A 6508-nucleotide genomic window follows, 5' to 3' on the forward strand; every position below is an offset into this window, starting at 1 on the left:
ATAATAATAATAATAATAATAATAATAATAATAATAATAATAATAATAATAATAATAATAATAATAATAATAATAATAATAATAATAATAATAATAATAATAATAATAATAATAATAATACTCTTCTTCCCTCTCGAGTGATAACAGTCCCAATCTGTGACACACACAATTTCTTTCCGACAAAACTAATTTCAAGATCTTGAAAAAAAAAATTCAAGAACCATTTAGTTGTTGAACGTATTATCACGATCATGAACAGCAAGGGAGTTCTTGCAATGAGCAATGGCGGCTTGAATTGCGGACTGCAACTCCTCCATCGTACTATCACTCGAGCTCGAACAGGAATTCGAAGAACCTGTGGTCGAAATGTTGGAACATAAACTTGTTCATAATATTTTGTGCTCTAGAAAAATGTGTTCAAAGAGCTTAGAATTTTGTGTTCAAATAATTAAGTACTTAGACTATATTTATTAGTAGTTCTAGAATGATCTATGGTGTAGTATATATATGGGTTGTTTGAAGTTTGTAGAACAACAACAACAAAAACACAAGAAAAGAAATATAAAGGAGTACTTTGAGGATTTCTCCTCCTCTCTTCTCATTCATATACTTATAAAAGTATATAAAGAAAAAGCCTAAGAGCTTACAAGTGGTATCAGAGCCGGGATATCATGGCGTCGACGAGTTCGATCCAATCGCAAGTTCCGCAACTTACGAAAGACAACTATCGTAGGTGGAGTATCCAAATGGAGGCTCTTCTCGGATCCCATGATGTATGGGACATGGTGGAGAACGGTTATGTCGAATCGGAGACAGTATCGGAGAATGAAGAGGAGAAACACAAAGATCTACGAAAGAGAGAGAAGAAGGCATTGTTCACAATATATCAAGGAGTCGATGAAGTAACGTTCGAGCTTATTGCCTCGGCGACGACGTCCAAAGAGGCGTGGGAAATTTTAAAGAAATCTTATGAAGGAGTCGATAAAGTGAAGAAGATTCGGTTGCAATCTCTACGATCGCAATTCGAAAGTCTACAACAAGGGAGTTTCGAGTCGATCTCGGATTACATTTCACGGGTAATCACCATTGTTCATCAAATGGCTTTTTTCTTCTCCTTTTCTCCGATTGAGCCTGTCTTCAAACGCCTTCAAAGAACCAAGAAGTTCTTCCACCGTCATTGAATCTAAGTCTTTAGATTCTTCGATCACAACGGCCACATAATCAAATTTTGAGTCAAGGGACCTCAAAATTTTCTCCACGACCCGAACGTCCTTCAACTGCTCGCCATTCGTCGCCATTTGATGAACGACGGTGAATACTCGTGAAATGTAATCCGAGATCGACTCGAAACTCCCTTGTTGTAGACTTTCGAATTGCGATCGTAGAGATTGCAACCGAATCTTCTTCACTTTATCGACTCCTTCATAAGATTTCTTTAAAATTTCCCACGCCTCTTTGGACGTCGTCGCCGAGGCACATCAAAGAGGAAGAGGTGGTTATTACAGACGAGGTAGTCATAGACCAAACTATCGGATACCGACAAACTGTCAAAACGATGATGGAGAAAATAATATGAACGAGTATGATCATGGCGGAAGAGGTGGTCGAGGTCGAAGTTGGAACCGAGGCCGTGGTCGTGGATTTGGAAGAAATAATGGAGGAAGGTATGATAAATCTTGGATTCAATGTCATATTTGCAAGAAATTTGGTCATTATTCCTATGAATGTTGGCATAATCCCGATAATGATGGTGGAGAGAAAGTCAATATAGTCGACAAAGAAGACAGTGATACAGAAGAAGTGTTGATGTTATCACAAAATAAAGTCGAATCAAGCGGTGAGTCAGAACCATTTGTTACATGGTATCTTGACACGGGAGCATCCAACCATATGTGCGGGAGAAAGGAGTTGTTCACGAAACTGATCGAAAAGAACTTTGGCAATATCACCTTTGGTGATCTTTCAAAGAGACCAATTCAAGGGAAAGGGGAAGTCACACTGACCTTCCCGAACAAGAGACAGGTTTGCATCTCGAATGTCTATTATGTTCCCGATATTAAAAGCAATTTGTTGAGTGTGGGCCAGTTGTTGGAGAAAGGTTTTGATGTAAGGTTGAAGAATATGTCTCTAACCATGCGAGACAAAAATGGCCAAATGATCACAACCGTGGAGATGACGAAGAATCGAATGTTTCCATTGAGACTGAGCTTTAATGAGTCGAGGTGTTTGAAGGTAACGACTCTAGATAATTCAACTTTGTGGCATCTTCGATATGGGCATCTAAATTTCAAGGCATTAGAATTACTTCAGAAGAAGGATATGGTGATTGGGTTACCCAAGATTGCAGCTCCTAACAATCTGTGTGAAGTTTGTGTTATGGGAAAGCAGCAAAGAAAGTCGTTTCCGACATACAAGTCATGGAGCGCGGCATGTCCCCTTGAGCTGATGCATTCGGATGTTTGTGGACCCATCAATCCCAAATCGAATGGAGGTAATCGATATTTCCTGACATTTACTGATGATTATAGTGCAAAGACATGGATCTATATGCTTAAGGAGAAGAAGGAAGTTTTCACAAAATTTAAAGAGTTCAAGAGTATGGTGGAAAAACAAAGTGGATGCCCAATCAAGTACCTGCGGGCTGACCGTGGAGGAGAGTATACATCAAATGAGTTTGAGAATTTTTGCAAGGAACACGGGATTTCTCATCAGCTTACCATGCCTCAAACACCACAGCAGAACGGAGTTTCGGAGAGGAAGAACATGACTATACTGAATATGGTCCGATGTATGCTTAATGAGAGAAAAATCCCTAAGGAGTTTTGGGGAGATGCTGTTGCATGTGCTGTTTATTTGTTGAACAGATTTCCATTGAAGAAAATCAAAGACATGACACCGGAGGAAGCTTGGAGCTTACGAAAACCGAAAGTTGATCATCTCAGAATCTTCGGGTGTGTGGCATATGCAAAAGTGCAGGAAGAAAGGCGAACAAAGCTTGAGGATAAAGGTCAGAAATGCATATTTTTGGGTTATGGTGAAAATTGCAGGGGATACAAGTTGTATAATCCCGATACTCGCAAGATCATAATGTCTCGAGATGTTGAGTTTGATGAAGAGAAGAGTTGGGAATGGAAAGGTAGTAGTCAATTGCAGAGGATCATTCTCGAAAAAGTTGAGGAAAATTCACCATCCCAAGTTATCCAGAACCGTTTTGATAACGACAATTCTAGTAGCTCACCCGTGAGAAAGATGAAGAGCATTCAGGAGATTTATGATACAACTCAACCGATAGAATCAATGTTTGATGATGAGTTTACTAATTTCTGTCTATCTACTGGATTCAAAGGAGTTAACAGGAAGAAGAAGTGGATCAAAGTGAAAGATAAGTTGAAACCCTTTCGGAAAAAGTTCGGAGTCAAAGCTCAAGGATGAACAAGTTTAAGGGGGAGTTCTGTTGGAACATAAAGTTGTTCCTAATATTTTGTGCTCTAGAAAAATATGTTCAAAGAGCTTAGAATTTTGTGTTCAAATAATTAAGTACTTAGACTATATTTATTAGTAGTTCTAGAATGATCTATGGTGTAGTATATATATGGGTTGTTTGAAGTTTGTAGAACAACAACAAAAACACAAGAAAAGAAATATAAAGGAGTACTTTGAGGATTTCTCCTCCTCTCTTCTCATTCATATATATACTTATAAAAGTATATAAAGAAAAAGCCTAAGAGCTTACACGAAATCCCACGAAGATGTCCGCTGTTCGTCGGCGATGTCCTCATCGACGCCGGAGCCGAAAACTCACCTCTTCTTCTTCTTCTTCCTCTCAAATCTTTGATACTGTTACTGCTGTTACTGTAATTGTTCCTTGACGAGAACGAATATGCTTGCCTCTTCCTCATGAACTGCGTGCCGTTTTCTCGCCTATGAAACAACATTCTTATGTACTTCTTGAGAGCGTGGCTCAAGTCTAAACTCACCAGCTTCTTCTTCTGCTGCTGCTGCTTCGATCACTCCTCGACTTCTTCTTGTTCTTCGTCCAATCGATCCTTCGGGTCGAACCCTTTTCGCCATTTCGATAGATTGAAGAGTGAGAAAGATCTGATGGGTTTGTTCTTTTCACGGTTTTCGCCGTCGGCAACGCCTATTTTGTCGCCGTTGTCGATGATGTCGGTCGTGGTCTTGGTGATCAAACTGTTGTTGTTGTTGTTCGTAGTTGCGTTGTAACATGGAGTGGGCTTGTCGCGTAACATGTCTTTGGCAGGGAGGGGAAATCCGTCCAAAGAACCTGTCGAAGTCCGGGGAGAGACCGGCAGGTGAGAGAGGAGGTGTAGAGGGAGGAGATGACCATGGAAGAAGATCTCGTCGGCCGGAGATAAGTCGACGGCGGAGGGACCGGCTTTGGCGGTGGTTCTGAGATTAGGGTTTGGTTTTGAGAATGAAGAAGAGAGGGGATGGAGAGGGATGGTGAAAGAGAACTCATGAGAAGGAGATGAAGATGGTGAAGCTTCTTGTCTAGGGTTCTTGTTTTCAGGAGAAGCTGATGTACGGATGGTGCTCTTCTTCTCCTGCATATGGTTTTCCATGGTGATTGAACAAAGAGGATTGAGAAGAAAAAAAAAGAAAAGAAAAAAGGATTCGTGTTGATCAAAGTATATAATAATAATAATAATAATAATAATAATAATAATAATTTGTGTATGGGTTGTTTTCTGTTTTCTGTAAAGTTTGAATAGACAAATTTTTATGGGGGAGAAGATAAGGGAGACGTGGAGAGAGAGAGAGAGAGTTGTCAAGACAAGACATAAGATAAGAGTGTTTATAATAAATTAACATTATAATCATCGTATCACATCACGGTGACTTCACAGATTTGAATTTTGTTGGTACATTATAACCATAACATTTTGAATCTAATCAATATCAAATCTCAATAATGGATTTTCCATCACCACCACAATGAAATTTAATTAAAGTCGATATAAAAAAAAATACTATGCAGTTCTATTATTTATATAGTTTTATCCGCAAGATAGTTCAGTAGAATTGTTATATGTTTCATGCAATCTTGTCATCGTGAAAATCAATATAAAATTGTCATTCAAAGAGTGGTCCAAATTTGAAAGTATTACAAACATTGATTAGGCGAAAACCTAATTTGAACTTTATAAATTAAAATTCCTCAAATTCCATTTCTTGAAAATTAGAGAACTTCATTTTCTTCTACCTCAAAACTTGGATACATAAATTTGTAGGAGTTGACATTTCGGTACGGTTTTTTAGAACGGAACATACCGAACCGAAAAATATAATATTTTTTTTTAATCAAAACGTCTAAAATTTCCGAACGATATTTTTAAGAAAATCTAATTTCTCGAAATCGAACCGAACCGAACCGAATTTTTAAAAACCCAAAAAAAAATAAAAAATTTATTAAAAAATCTAATTTTTTTATTATAAAATTTGGAATTGAATCGATACCAAACCGAATTGAATATAATATAAAAATGACATTTTTCTACATGAATTTAGCAAAATATGACATTTTTATACAAATATTTTTAATTTGATAAAAAAACTACATTTGAATTCAAAATTTCTCAAATATCTACACAAATTGTTAAAATTAGCAGTAATTACATATATGATTATCATTTTTGATAAAAATTTTCGGATTCTATTAGTAATACACTGGCGTGTATGGTAGTTATAATAACTATCTTAGTAATGCATTAATAAACAGAATCCAAAAATTTTTAACGAAAATGATAATTATATATATAATTACTATTAATTTTAATAATTTGTGTATATATATGAAAAATTTTGAATTCAAGTATAGTTTTTTTTTATCAAATTAAAAATACATATATAAAAAAAATCATATTTTACTAAATTCGTGTATGAAAATATTATTTTTTCAATATAATATAATAACCAAATGGTACATATTTGTGTAAAATTGAAAGAACTGAACCATTTCTGGCTAATCCGAATCAAATATCGAAACGCCCACCTCTATTAATTTCTTGATGGCAATTAAGGCTAAACATGCATGACATAGATCATTGATGAGTTAGAAGAAGGAAAGAAGAATACGGCATGAAGACTCCAAGAAGAGAGCCATGAGATTTGGTCATTAATTAGTAAATGTCATTCTTCTGTCACATGGTTTGTCAAACGGATTTTTCTATATATATATATATATATATAGACCTAATTTATGATATCTAATTTCGGACGAATTTTTTATAAATTTATAAATAATTAAAAAACAAAAAATTGAAAAAAAATACAACTAAATAATCTGTAAATTTATGAATTTAATTTATAATATGGATTTTTTTTAACGCTATCACTAATATTGTATTAAAAAACAAATGCATAATTTAAATGAAAATGTTATTGTTATTAATATTACATAATGAAATGGAAATATATGATAAGAAAAATATAAAATTAGAAATAAATATTCAATGTCTATATAAACAGAATGCAATTAATATTTATA

At 35.3% G+C, this 6508-nt stretch overlaps 1 pseudogene; it reads right to left on the bottom strand.

The window, feature by feature from the left end:
* Window positions 1–109: 109 nt before the first annotated feature.
* Window positions 110–4680, bottom strand: LOC104810231 (annotated as a pseudogene).
* Window positions 4681–6508: the final 1828 nt, after the last annotated feature.

This window comes from Tarenaya hassleriana, unplaced genomic scaffold (genome assembly GCF_000463585.1).
Source record: "Tarenaya hassleriana unplaced genomic scaffold, ASM46358v1 Cleome177, whole genome shotgun sequence".
NCBI classification, from domain to species: Eukaryota; Viridiplantae; Streptophyta; class Magnoliopsida; order Brassicales; family Cleomaceae; genus Tarenaya; species Tarenaya hassleriana.